This window comes from Dioscorea cayenensis, chromosome 1 (genome assembly GCF_009730915.1).
Source record: "Dioscorea cayenensis subsp. rotundata cultivar TDr96_F1 chromosome 1, TDr96_F1_v2_PseudoChromosome.rev07_lg8_w22 25.fasta, whole genome shotgun sequence".
NCBI classification, from domain to species: Eukaryota; Viridiplantae; Streptophyta; class Magnoliopsida; order Dioscoreales; family Dioscoreaceae; genus Dioscorea; species Dioscorea cayenensis.
This window is the reverse complement of record NC_052471.1, coordinates 13,546,743-13,562,318: the sequence shown is the minus strand read 5'-3', so window position 1 is coordinate 13,562,318 and position 15,576 is coordinate 13,546,743.

Here is a 15,576-nt window from a genome sequence, read left to right as displayed (position 1 = left end):
CCTCTCAAATCGATCATGGGCTCAAGGTGGATAGAAAATGCACACCGGAGGTGGCTCCTGTGTAGGGGAAGGTGCCTCTGTATCCATCTGCATGGGCTGAGGCTTCGGGATCGATGGAGGACCCTCTGTATCATTGATAAGTGCTTGTGTGATATGAATGCGAAGCATTCTTTCCTTATGTTGAGCATTACTTTTCTCGGGTTTTTACATTAATATGTGTGTTTTTATGTTACTTTTATGCAGGTAGGGTTGTGAAACCAATTATGAAGGAAAGAAGCCAATGTGGATCACAATGCACCAATTTTGGAGGAAATCTTGCTAAGGTTCAAACGCGAAGATATAAGTCGGGTGCGAGATGCTAGAGTGTGTGCCGTATTTGAGTTTGCACAACCATTTGGAGGGGCACAAGGGCAGTCACACTCAAGCATTCTGACTTATGCACATAGAACAAGATCTCCATCAACTTATCCGTCATTGAAGAAGCAAAGCGATCCACGGCATAAATGTGTGCCTGTTTATGTTACCTCGATGAAAAGTGGATTCGGGAGTATTTTTGGTATAGTACTATAGCAGGTTATTGTAGCAATTACTGTTCACAGCCGGCCGAAAATGACAGTTTCAGAGAATCCACATGGGCGTGTGGAAATTACCCACGTCCGTGTGGAAATTCCGCACGGGCACGTGAAGCATCCACGCATGTGTACTCGCCCGATTCCAGCCCTATTTAAAGCCGAATCATCCCCGATTTTGGTATTCTTTTCTCCATCTTATCCCCAACTTGAGAGAGGGCTTCGGCTAGTTTTTCAAGGGGTATTGGCCAAGGTTTTGGAGAGGTTCTACGGCTCCGACATCGTCATTCCTTATTAAGAAGGTTGGGAGGGGAGCTTCCATTGAGGCGTATCCTATACCGGACGAGGAAATCATTGGACGGCGAGTAGAGGACTTTCCACAAGACCATCGACATGACTATCGAGGGTGTTTCTTTATGGATTCATTTCTTTTACATTCTATTTCTTTGATTGTACTTAGCTCCATGAAGAGCTAAACCCCTAGTGGGTACTCGGGTATTGTGAACCCTAGGATGTATTTGTTTCTTTGAACCTCTTTATTATGCTTTCAATAAATTGATGTTTATTGTGAGTTCCAACCTTGAATGCTTGATTGTATGAACATTTCCCCTAGAGTGACACTAGGGTTGAGAGTTCTTCTTGGTAACCTTGTGAGTGAGTGACACACCACGAGCTAAATGGTACCGACGCTATCAAAATTAGCATAAGAGTGGTCAAACTCAAATGAGGTGAGCACCTCCAATATGAGAAAGCGGATAGGGGTGGTCACGAATAATCAATAGCTTGCGCCAACTATCCACCAATAGTAATTCCTCGACCCCATCGGCCATGTCATCTACTCGCTGCACTTCCCTAAGTGAGCTCACGTCTGGGATTCGTGTCTGACCAAACTTAAGCTTCGTTAGTCTCTCAAATTGAGTTCAATGCTTGGGAAGTGTAAATTCCATGCTTTTCGGTTCAGGAGTAGGCTCTCTAGGATGCTTACCACCTGTTCTCTTTGATCTAGGGGCCATAACTACATGTATTGGAAAGGAGATTGATCAGATTCGTAAATAGTCTAATACTACAAGATTCCACACACTCCTGTGGAAAGTCCACAGGCCAATGTGGAATCCTGGGGAATGAAAGCTGCACGTCCCCTGTGAGGAAAACCCATGAATACACCTCTCCCTCACTTCTAGAGCTCATTAGAAACATATCACAACAATTTTAACATGAAACCAAGGCACATTTGCCAGTTTAATCGAAGAAAATCAAATAGAATCAAATAGACCCATCCTCAAGATAAAACAAGGGTTTACCAATGAGATGAAACTAAAAATAATTGAAATTGGCGAGAGTCTCAAATTATCGATTCAAAATCAATGTTGAGAGGTCGGGAGAATGCTGGAGAGTGTTTTCTCAGCGGTTAAAGGTGTGCTAAGGAGAGAGGCTTATAAGATTTATAGAGAAGGGATGCAGCTTTATGATGCCCTGCACATCCACACGGGCGTGCCAAAATTACGCACGCCCGTGTGCCTTCATACGAGAGACTTACAGGAGCAGACCTACACCCCAGTGCACTCTCGGGAAAACACTCAACCTCTCTGAACGCAACCGTATGGGCGTGCAGAAATTACCCACGCCCGTGTGCCCGACCCATAGTAGAGCCGCACACCCTTGTGGCTTCTCTGTCCAACCGAGAAGAATCGCTAAGTGTTTTGCATGCAAGTGCGGAAATTCCGCATGGGCGTGGACATTCACAGGCCCAACTCACAAGGGCAGCCACACGCCCCTGTGTCTTCTCGAGATGGAGAAAGCTCGTCTGCAGAGATCCACACCGGCGTGTGGAAAATTTTCACGCCCGTGCATTTTTCACAGGATCGCTCACAGGGGCGAGTCCACCTGTGAGCTCTTGGGAATAATTTGCCAAGTCTCTGCAGGAAAACACACTCCCGTGTTGAAGTTACACACGTGCATGTGAAAATCGCAAGGTCGCTCACAGGGGCGAGTCCACACCCCTGTGCCTTCTCTGATGAGCTTGTAATACAACTCCACGGGCGTGCGGAAATTCCACACACCCGTGAATTTCCTCTGGATGACTTAGAAAACTCTATAGACTCTGCAGAAATTTCCTGAACTTGTGTACACATTCAAAGCCTGCCCTTTTATGCAAAATACACTAGCGAAAAACATTAAAAACAAGCTCAAGCGACTTAAACTTCGCCAAATCTGCATGAATACACATCATGACATCAAAGTCCACAATACAATACACAGCAGAAACATCTAAAAATCAAGACACCAACACTCAATAAGTTATTCATGTAAAAACTAAACTATCAACTAAGAAAAATAGTAAACACTTGGGTTGCCTCCCAAGAACCGCTTGTCGGCATTACTAACCTCTCCTCCATACTACAGTTTCAGCCTGTGTCCGTTTACCTTAAATGTACCTTTCTTTGGATGGGTAATCTCAACATTCCCGTGAGGTGAAACTTCGGTCACCGTACAAGTGCCAAACCATCTAGACTTGAGCTTCCCTGGAAATAGTCGTAAACGAGAATTGAATAGCAACACCTGATCACCCACTTTGAACTCCTTTAGATTGTTATTATGCTTGTCATGCTATTTCCAAATTCTTTCCTTATAAATCCTTGCATTCTCATATGCTTTCATTCTCCATTCATCTAGCTCATAAAGATGTAGCATTCTTTGTTCCCCCGACTTGCGCAAGTCAAAATTCATGGCCTTGATTGCCCAATATGCTCTATGCTCCAACTCCACAGGTAGGTGACATGATTTTCCATAAACCAAATTATAAGGAGTGGTCCCTATTGGCGTTTTGTATGCTATTCTATGACCCCAAAGTGTATCGTCTAACTATTCCGACCAATCCCACTTTCCTTGTTCCACAGACTTGGTTAAGATCCTTTTGAGCTCCCTATTTGTGACTTCAAGTTGACCACTCGTTTGTGGGTGATAGGGGTAGCAAGATGATGATGCACCCCATAGCGCTTCAACACTTTCGTGAGTTGTGAATTGCAAAAATGAGTCCCTCGATCTCTTTTGATGATTCGTGGGGTTCCATACCGAGCAAACAACCTCTTTAGAAATTTTACTACCGTTCTAGCATGATTGGTTGGAAGGGCTTGGGCTTCCACCCATTTAGAAACATAATCAACCGCCACTAAGATGTATTGATTACCATTAGACTTTGGGAATAGTCCCATGAAGTCAATTCCCCACACATCAAACACCTCACAAAATTGAATCGGATTTTGAGGCATCTCATCTCTTCTCGATAGGTTTCCAGCCCTCTGACAATTGTCACATCGAAGAACAAACTGATGGGTATCCTGGAATAAAGTCGGCCAATAAAACCCGGTGGCCAGAACTTTCTCAGTGGTTCTGCTCGAAGCATAATGTCCCCCAATGGGATCCGAATGACAATGTGCAATAATGCTCCAACCTTCCTCCCTGGATACACATCATTGAACCACATGGTCAGCACAAATACGGAACAAGTAAGGATCATCCCAAAAGTAGTTCTTTAAGTCACTTAAAAACTTTTTCTTCTCCTGAAAACTGAGGCCTTGCTTCTGAACCTTTCCCTATAAATAATTTGCAAAATTAGCGAACCATGGAGTACCCTCTAACTCTGACTCTTGTATTGCATACAAATGTTCTTCATGGTAAAAATCATTGATCTCCTTGCTTGCTGGTTCTTGCCCCTCACACCCTTCTAATCTAGAAAGATGATCCGCAACCACATTTTCAGTTCTCCTCTTGTCTTTTATTTCCATATCGAATTCTTGTAATAATAAAATCCACCAAATTAGCCTTGGTCTCGTGTCAGCTTTGTTCATGAGATAACGGAGTGTTGAGTGATCTGTGAATACTATCACACTCGACAGAATGAGGTACGGTCTGAACTTGTCAAAACCGAACACCACCGCTAATAATTCCTTTTCAGTAGTTGTATAATTCTCCTGAGCACTTGTGAGAGTCTTGCTAGCATAATAAATTGGACGGAACTTCTTCTCTTTCCTTTGTCATAAAAATGCTCCCACAGCATAATCACTTGCATCACACATGAGCTCAAAGGGTTCATTCCAATTTGGTATTGTCATAATTGGTGATTGCACTAATCTTTCCTTCAACAAATTGATGCACTTAGACAATCATCACCAAAGTCGAAAGGGGCATCTTTTTCTAGGAGTTTAGTCAATGGTTGCGTGATCTTCGAGAAGTCCTTGATAAACCTTCTATAAAACTCCACATGCCCCAAAAAACTACGGACCCCTTTCACATTTATATGTGGAGGAAGCTTTTCGATCACCTCAATCTATTCCTTATCCACCTCCAATCCTGCTTGGGAAATCTTAGGTCCGAGGACAATGCCTTCTTGGACCATGAAGTAACACTTCTCCCAATTGAGGACAAGGTTCATTTCTTCACATCTCACTAGCACTCTCTCCAAATTATTTAAACATTTGTCGAAAGAGTCTCTAAATACTGAAAATCATCCATGAATACCTCCATAATATCTTCTAGAAGATCATCAAAAATTACTGTCATACAGCGTTGGAATGTGGCTGGTGCATTACACAACCCAAAAGGCATTCTTCTGTAAGCAAAGGTGCCATAAGGACAAGTAAATGTGGTCTTCTCCTGATCTTCTAGAGCTATAGGTATTTGAAAATATCCCGACATGCCATCAAGGAAACAATAAAATTGATGCCCTGCTAAACGTTCCAACATTTGATCGATAAATAGCAATGGGAAATGATCTTTTCGAGTGGCGTCATTTAATCTTCTATAATCGATGCAAACTCGCCATCCTGTAACTGTCCTGGTTGGAATCAACTCATTCTTTTCATTTATCACAACTATCATCCCCGCTTTTTTCGGAACCACTTAAGTTGGCCTCACCCATGCACTATCAGATATGGGATAAATAATCCCTACATCTAGGAGCTTCACTACTTCTACTTTGATGACTTCCTTCATGTTTGGATTTAGTCTTCACTGTGGTTGGATTACAAATTTGTAGTCATCTTCCATTAAGATTTTATGGGTGCAAAAGGACGGATTTATGCCCTTAATTTCTAAAATCTTCCACGCAATAGCTGACTTATGCTTTTTCAACATGCTAACAAGCTTATCCTTTTGTTCCACAGACAAGTTCAAAGCTACAATCACCAGAAGTTTAGATTCTTCCATCAAGAAAGTATACTCCAAGTGTGCTGGCAAGGTCTTAAGCTCTAGGGTTGGTGGTTCATCAATTGATGAACGAAACCTACTCTCCTTTAACCTGTCAATTTCCTCAAACTTGTTCATTTCCTGCTCAAATTCATTCTTCCCTTCTTCCACTTGTGAATGTATTTTGTATGGTCTTCAATGACTGTCAATGCATTCATTCCACAAATCTCCCCTACTAACAATGACACACCCACAGAGAAAAGTTTCTGCCTTTGTTCGTGATAAGACGAGTCAAACTGATCGAGGACTTCCTCCAGACTTTCTTCTAAGTGATCACTCATCGATGCCAATCTAGATCTCTCAAATTGATCTAGCACACTATTTAGTTCGCAATCCCTTTCTTGAATTCTGGCAATGTACTCTTCAACTGATTCTTCCACAAAATGTTGAATAGTATCTGGCTCTTGAAAGAAGCAGCACAGTGTGTCCTGTACAGCGAACACTTGAAATCTCTGCTCCACATTTTTAACCATTCACATGATAGTGTCGAATAACTCGGGCATGTCAATCATTTTTCTGTAATCAAGGAAAAAGAAAACAAATTAGAACGATGATAGAAAAGAAGATGTAAAATAGAATGAATAAATGACGAGTGGGTATCGTATCCAAAAGGAATAGGGAGTAAAAATACTTACGTTGTTTCTTAACTAAGCGAAATATGAATAGTGATTTGTGTGGTAAGATGTAATGCAAACAAAAGTAAAAGAGACAAGAGAGAGCACAAGTAAAAGAGAGGTAAGGCAATTGATATAAATGGGGTACTCGGATATTGATCCACATAAGACAATCGTTTCAAGTGCAAAAACCATCTATTATGCTTCATAACTAATGCATTAATGAGTCCTGGAGATCCTTTAATACATGGTCCCAAATTTAAGGTCAACCATGCCTAACCCTAAACATGTCCCGTAGGAGAAATTAAACAATCTCTCAACCTCACACTCCTATAGAATTGCAAAGAGTTCTAGGGATTCCAAGTGATAAATCCTCTTCCTATATGTAGACCTAACCCTTTGGTCCACGCGGAAGGTTCCTAGCTACAATTAAGCCCTAGATGCTAAAATCACTTCAACTCTTCACTCCATTGCACTCGCAACTAAGCCCCAGCGGAAGGTCATCCCTTAGCCAGTTCACTCTGTTATGACCGCAAAGAACTAGAGGAATTGGAGGTAGAAAAAATCACACTAGAGGGGAAAAGGGACGCTCCGCTCCCTCTCGATACACCCTCTCAACCCTCTCCAATCTAGCTTTGTCTAACTGTCGTGGTGTGTCACTCACTCATAAGGGTTACCAACAAGAACTCTAAACCTTAGTCTCACTCTAAGAGAGTATTCATACAATCAATGCGTTCAAGATTAGAACTCAATAAAAACATCAATTAATGAAAACATAATAACAAAGTTCAATAAAATAAATACATCCTAGGGTTAATAATCCAAGTACCCACTAGGGGTTTAACTCTCCATGGAGCTAATTACAATCAATGAAATCGAATGTAAAAGCAATAAATCCATAGAAAAACCCCTCGATAATCGTGATGATGGTGTTGTGGAGAGTCCTCTACTCGTCCAAAGATCCCTTTGTCCGGCCTAGGATACACCTCACCGAATTAGTGCCGTAGAACCTCTCCCAATCCCTAGCTAATACCTTTCAAAACCCTAGCCGCAGCCCTTCTCTCAAGTTGGGGAAAAGATGGAGAAAAGAATGCTGAAATCGGATTTAAATAGGGTTGGAATCGGGAATCCACACGCCCATGTGAATATTTCACACGGCCCGTGTGGAATTAACGCACGGGCGTGTGGAATTTACACATGCCCGTGTTTCTTCTTTGGATGACTACTTCTTCGGTCGGGCCATGAACAGTACTTGCTACACTATTTTGCTACTGTGCTACTACAGTGTCCTGCTACAATACCAGTCTGAAACACTCCCAAAACCATGCTTTCATCGAGGTAACATAAACGGGCACACGTTTACGTCATAGATCGCTTTGCTTATTCAATGAACAGCCGTGTTGGTGGAGATCTTGTTACACATGCACAAGCCGGAATACTTAGAATGTGACTGCCTTTGTCACCCTCCAAATCATTGTGCTAGCTTGAATACAAGGAGGTTGGCACACATTCTTGCATCTTGAAGCCAACTTATGTCTTCGTGTTTAGAACCTTCTAAAGATTTCCTCCAAATGGTGCACTCACGATCTACATTGGCTTCTTTCTCTAACATTGGGCTTCACAACCCTATAAAAGTAAGATAACTACACACATATTAGTATTAAAACCCGATAAAAGTAATGCTCATCATAAAGAAAAAACACTTCGTATTCTTATCACACAAGAACTTACTAACACCCCTGTGCCTTCTCTGGATGAGCTCTCAGTAGAGACCCACGGGCGTGTGCGTTTTCTCTTGATGCCTTAGAAAACTTTTCCAGGCTCTGCATAAAATTTTTGAACATATAAAAACACTCAAACCCTACTTTCATCATGCAAATACACTATAGAAAAACGCACGACATGCTCAAATGACAAAAAACTTCACCATACTCATTTATACATGCGTATGCACCAAAGATCCATGAGAAGAACACAATAATAGCATCTCAAAATTAGGATACCAACACTCAAGTACAATGTTCATACAAACAATAAAATAAAAACTAGAAAAACAATAAAGACTTGGGTTGCCTCCCAAGAAGAGCTTGTTTAACGTCACTAAGCTTGACGTAGCTTGTCTAACCTCACGCGGGCTCATAGATGAAGGTTTCCCTCTTATCCATGACTTGGAAGCATGATGAACATAACCTATTTAAGGTAGAGGGGGAGTTGTTGAGCTTGTTACCACTTGAGGGTTTGTCACCCTTGTTCCTTTCATGCACAATCCCAACAGCCTTGGGGCATTTCCTGTGGCGTCTTCTCGCTTGCTTCATATTCTGGAGCATATTTTTCACGATCCCCGTAGTAGGTAGTACTTTCTCCTTTAGACCAAGCATCATCAACTCCTCGTTCTCCTCATCTTGGTCTAGCAACGCCTCGTATGGGTCCAGATTCAACATTTCCTGCACATATTCATCGATTAGTTCATCAGTAGTGTCAAGAAAATATAAAGTATCATCAAAGTCAAGAGAATGTTGCATGGCTTCGGTAAGGCGGTATATGAGGTTGTCATCTCCAACCCTCAGTGTCAACTCCCTATTGTTTATGTTGATCAATGCCTTGGAAGTGCGTAAGAGTGGCCTCCCAAGTATCAAAAGAATATCTGCATCCTCATCGATATCCAACACTATGAAGTCTACAGGAAATATGTACTTGTCAACCTTGACAAGCATGTCTTCAATTATGCCCCTCAGAGGTCTCACCGTTTGGTCCGCCAATTGCAATGTCATTCAAGTGGGCCTAGGCTCTCCCAAGCCTAGCTTCTGAAAGAAAGAGTATGGCATGATGTTGATGCTGGCCCCTGAGCCCACCAATGCCATCTCTTCACCCAAATTGCCAATGTTACATGAGATAATGAAGCTTCCTGGGTCTTTCTTCTTATTCGGCATATTCTTTTGCAAGACCACCAAGCAAGATGCATCTAAGATCACTGATGTACTATCTTCCAATTTCCTCTTATTGGTTAATAGATCTTTCAAGAACTTAGCATACCGAGGCATTTGAGACAACGCCTCTACAAAAGGAATGTTAATGTGCAATTGCTTAAATAGACCAAAGAACTTCTTGTATTGCTCATCATTTTGATCATTCTTCAATCTTGAAGGAAAAGGGATTCTTAGCTTGTAAGGTGGGGATGCCATCTCTTTTTCTTTGTTAACTCTTTCCTCAAGCTCTGTGACCTCCGGTGCCTCAACATTGGTTTTCTCACTAGGAAGTTTACCCTCCACCTCACGACCACTTCTCAAAGTGATCGTCTTCACATGATCGTGTGGATTGGTTTCATTATTACTAGGCAAACTACCTTGTTGTCTCTCCAATAGAGACCTTGCGATTTGCCCCACTTGATTCTCTATGTTGTACAATGAAGCGGTGTGGTTGTGAAGTGTAGCCTCAACCGATTGGAATGGTGTATCTGATGATTGTACAAATCTAGTCAAGGCTTTCTCTAAATCAGTCATCTGGGTCTCTAAGCCTGAAACTCTATTCTCCATGTTCGGGGTTTGTTGTTGTTGGAAACCTGGCAGTGCGGTGGCCTTCTGCTGCCCTTGGTTACTCCATGAGAAATTGGGGTGGTTACTCCACCCTTGATTGTAGGTGTTGCTATACGGATTGCCTTGGTTTCTCATTGCATTACCCACAAAGTCAACATGCTCAACGGATGAAGTATCACCAATGGCTAACGAGCAATCAGGTGGGGTATGTCCTTCCCCACATCCATCATAATTCGTTACAACCACCAATCAAGGATAAGTTAGAGTGTCTAACTTCTTACTTAATACCTCTACTTGGGCCACCATTGATATAACCGCATCAATTTCATGAAGTCCGGCCACTTTGTTCCTTTCCCTTGCATTCCATTGGTAGTTATTCTTGGCCATTTCTTTTACTAATTGTCAGGCTTCATCGGGGGTCTTATACCACATTGTACCTCCTGCAGTGGCATCTAAAAGCTATCTTATATTTGGATTCAACCCGTTGTAAAAGGTCTGAATGGTCATCCACTTAGAGAATCAGTGTTGTGGACATTTTCGTAAAAGGTCTTTAAAACGCTCCCTTGTCTTAAACAAGGACTCATGCTCTATCTGAACAAACGACAAAATCTCATTATGAAGCTTTGCCAACTTTCCCGAAGGGAAAGTACCTAAGCAAGAAAGCTTCGACCATCTCATTCCAAGTTGCGATGGATGCTCGTGGTAAAGAATGTGAACACTTCTTTGCTTTTCCTTTTAGAGAAAATGGGAAAGCCCTTGGGTCATAAACTGGAGTTGCACAAAAGAAAGAAAAACAAATCAGAACAATGAAAGAATAAGATGATGTGAAATATAAAAATAAATGAATGAATAGCTAAAGATAGCAAAGTGCAAAGTATCTCTAAATGCCTAATCCCCGGCAATGATGGCAAAAAATTGATAACGCCCTTGCGTGTGACCCGCAAGTGCATGGGTTTGTCGATTAATAAATCCAGGTGAGTTGGTTATCGTATCCATAGGGAGTAGGGAGTAAAAATACTTAAATTGCTACTTAAGCAAGTGAAAGTGAACATTGATAGTGTTTATAAAATGTAATGTGAACAAAGATAAAAGAAACAAGAATGAGAGGCACAAGTAAGTGAGAGGTAAGGCAATCGATAGAAGTGGGGTACTTGGACAACGCTTCCCTGGGATTAATGTTTCAAGTGCAAGACCCACTATTATAGTTCCTAATCAATGCTCAATGAGTCATGGAAATCCCTAAGCACACATTCTCAAATCTAAGGTCAACTGTGACTAACTCTACACTATGTCCCGTCAGAGAAATCACTCACTCTCAACACCTCACACTATGTAAAGTTGCATGGAGTTCTAGGGAATCCAAGTGATAAACCATCCTTTTATGTGTAGACCTAACCTTTTGGTCCAGGCAAAAGGCCCATACTCACATTTAAGCCCCTGACACTAGAGTTACTTCAACACTTCACTCTATTGCTCGTGCAACTAAGCCCCAGTGGAGTTCATCCTCTAGAACTTCACTCTATTATGATGCAAAGAACTTAAGGAAATGGAAGTAGGATAAATCACACCGGAGAGGAAAGGGGACGCTACGCTACCTCTTGACTCACCCTCTCAACCCTCTCCAATCAAGAAATGTCTAACCCTCGTAGTGTGTCACTCATCTACAATGATTACCAAGATTGACTGACAAAGTCCCCTTGCGTATATCCCGCAAGTGCACGGGTTCGTTGAAGTAATAATCCCGGGTGAGCGGGTATCGAATCCACAGGGAGTAGGGAATAAAAATACTTAATTCGATTCTTAGATATGTAAAAGATCAATGATAATGAGTGTGACAATGATTCAATTCTCAACAGTAAAAGCAACAAGTAAGAGAGCAAAATAAAGAAAGGGTAAGGCAATCGATAAAGATGGGGTACCTGGATAAAGCTCCGCCTAGGATAATTGTTTCAAGTTCAAGAACCCTCTATTATGCTTCCTAATCAATGCAGTGGTGAGTCATGGAAATCCTTAATTACATAGTCCCAAATCTAAGGTCAACTATGCCTAACTCTATATATGTCCCGGAGGAGAAATCGAACAATCTCAACACCTCGCACTCGCATAGAGTTGCAATGAGCTCTACGGATTCCAAGTGATAAATCTCTTCCTAATTATAGACCTAACCCTTTGGTCCAGGTGGAAGGTCCCTAACCACAATTAAGCCCAAGATACTATGATCACCTCAACGCTTCACTCCGTTGCACGCGCAACTAAGTCCCAGCGGAAGTTCATCCCTTAGACCATTCACTCTATTATGGCCACAAAGAACTCAAGTAATGGAGGTAGAATCTATCACGCCGGAGAGGAAAGGGGATGCTCCTGTACCTCTCGACTCACCCTCTCAACCCTCTCCAACCTAGCTTTGTCTAACGCTAGTGGTGTGTCACTCACTCACAAGGTTACCAACAAGAACTCTCAACCCTAGTGTCACTCTAGGGGAAATGCTCATACAATCAAGCATTCAAGGTTGGAACTCACAATAAACATCAATTTATTTAAAGCATAATAAAGAGGTCCAAAAAAACAAACACATCCTAGGGTTCACAATACCCGAGTACCCACTAGGGGTTTAGCTCTCCATGGAGCTAAGTACAATCAAAGAAATTGAATGTAAAAGCAATGAATCCATAAAGAAACCCCCTCGATAGTCATGTCGATGGTCTTGTGGAAAGTCCTCTACTCATCATCCAAGGATTCCTTCGTCCGTTATAGGATACGCCTCGATGGAAGCTCCCCTACCAACCTTCTTCCTAAGGAATGACGATGTCGGAGCCATAGAACCTCTCCAAAACCTTGGCCAATACCCCGCGAAACCCTAGCCGAAGCCCTCTCTCAAGTTGGGAAAAAGATGGAGAAAAGAATACCAAAATCGGGGCTAAATCGGCTTTGAATAGGGCTGGAATCGGGCGACTACACGGGCGTGGATGCTCCACGCGCCCGTGCGGAATTTCCACACGGGTGTGGATAATTTCCACATGCCCGTGTAGATTCTCTGTTTCTCTGGTTTCTCGGCCGGCTGTGAGTAGTGCTGCTACAATATATGCTACAGTGATGCTGCAGTGCTCTGCTACAGAATTCGACCTGAATAGCTTCCCAATTCCATACTTTCATCGGGTTAACGCAACGGGCACACATTCACATCATGGATCACTTGCTTCTTCAATTGTGTACCCGTTGGTGGAGCTCTTGTTCTATGTGCATAAGTCAGAATGCTCGAATGTGACTGCCTTTTTGCTCCTCCAAATGGATGTGCCCACTCGAATACACGAGGAGGTTGGCACACACACTCTAGCATCTCACACCTGACCTATGTCTTCGCATTTGAACCTTAGCAAGATTTCCTCCAAAATTGGTGCATTATGATCCACATTGTCCTATTTCCTTCATACTCAGCCTCACAACCCTACCTGCATAAAAGTAACATAAAAACACACATATTAGTGTAAAAACCCTAGAAAAGTAATGCTTAACATAAGGAATGAACGCTTAGCATTCATATCGCACAAGCACTTATCATTGACTCTCAACCCTAATGTCACTCTAAGGGAGAAATCATTCAATAATAATTAAAGATTGGAACTCAATTGAAACATCAATTAAGGAAAGCATAATAAAAGATCAATAAAATAATAACATCCTTTTGTTTACAAAATCCAAGCACCCACCAGGGGGTTTAGCTCTCCATGGAGCACAATACAATCAACAATGAAATCGAAAGTAAAAACAAGTGTTCCATAAGAAAACCCCCTCAGTAGTCATGTCGTTGGTCTTGTGGAGTAGCCAAGTCTTCTCCAAAGGTCCCCTCGTCCGGCCTAGGGCACACCTCGCCTGATCGAGTGTCGACAAAAGCTCCCCCAATAACCTTCTTCCAAGTAAAGTGTTGTATTGAATCCTTAGAACCATTCCAAAGACATGCCAAAAGCCTCTCTAAACACTAGCCGACAGTCACTCGAAAGATGGATGAAAGTTGGAGAAAAGGGAAAAAGAAGATCCCCAAACATCGGGCTGAATCGCGGTTTCAATAGGGCCGGAATCGGGAATCCACACGCCCTTGTGGATTTTTCCCACGGGTTTGTCGAATTTCCACACAAGTGTGGGGAATTTCAACACACTACAGTAACAATTTCAATATTTACTACAGTGTTTTGCTATGGTACCAGCTACAGTACTATGCCAAAACACTCCCAATTTCACGCTTTTCATCGAGGCAACATAAACGGGCACACTTTTATGCCATAGATCGCACGTCTTCTTCAATCAAAAGCTTCATTAGCAGAGGTCTTGTTATTAATGCACAAGTCGGGATACGCAAATGTGAGTGCCTTTGTGCCCCTCCAACTCATTATAGTGACTTGAATTGATGGAGGTTGGCACATATTTATGTATCTTGGAGTCCCACTTGTGTCTTCGTGTTTATTCCTTCCAAGATTCCACCAAATCATGCGTTTAGGATCTACTTTTGGCTTCTTTTCTCAATATTTAGCTTCACAACCCTACATGCGTCAAAAGAACACAAATACATATGTATTAGCGCTTAAACCTGCTAAAAGTAATGCTCAACATAAGGAAAGAACACTTCGCATTCTTATCACAGAAGAACTTGTCATATTGTGAGTATGGAATTTGAGGAATAGTCATGGACATGTCTTATGGCCATGTGTGCTGACAATGGACCTTGCATATGACCCGCAAGTGCACAGGTTTATCGAAATAATAAATCCCAAGTGAGTGGGATATCGTATCCACAGAGAGTAGGGAATAAAAAAATACCTAAATTTCTACTTAACCAAGTGAAGATGAATAATGATTGTGTTGATAAGATATGATATAAATAGAAATAAAAGGAACAAGAATGAGAGGTACAAGTAAGTGAGAGGTAAGGCAATCGATAGAACTGGGGTGCTCGGACAATGCTCCCCCTAGGACTTATGCTTCATGTGCAAGACCAACCATTATACTTCCTAATTAAATGCTCAATGAGTCATGGAAATCCTACTGCACATGGTCCCAAACCTAAGGTCAGCCATGACTAACCGTACAGTATATCCTAGTCGAGAAATTGCTTAGTCTCAACACCTCACACTGCACAAAGTTGCATGGAGTTCTATGGGATTGCAAGTGATAAACCCTATTCCTATGTTTAGATCTAACCCTTTGGTCCAGATGAAAGGCCCCTAGTTACAATTAAACCCCAGATACTAAAGTCACTTCAACGCTTCACTCTGTTACTCGCGCAACTAAGCCCCAGAGGAGTTCATCCCTTAGCACTTCACTCTTTTGTAACCGCAAAGAACTATAGAAAATGGAGGTAAAATAAATCACACAAGAGGGGAAAGGGGGCGCTCCGCTACCTCTTGACTCACCCTCTCAACCCTCTCCAATCTAGCTTTGTCTAACCCTCATGGCGTATCACCCATCCACAAAGATTAGCAATATTGACTGTCAACCCTAGTGTCACTTTAAGGGAGAAATCATTCAACAAGCATTCAAGATTGGAACTCAATTAAGAGCATCAATTAGTGAAAATATAATGGAAGGTCAATGAAACAATAACATCCTAGGGTTTATAAAATC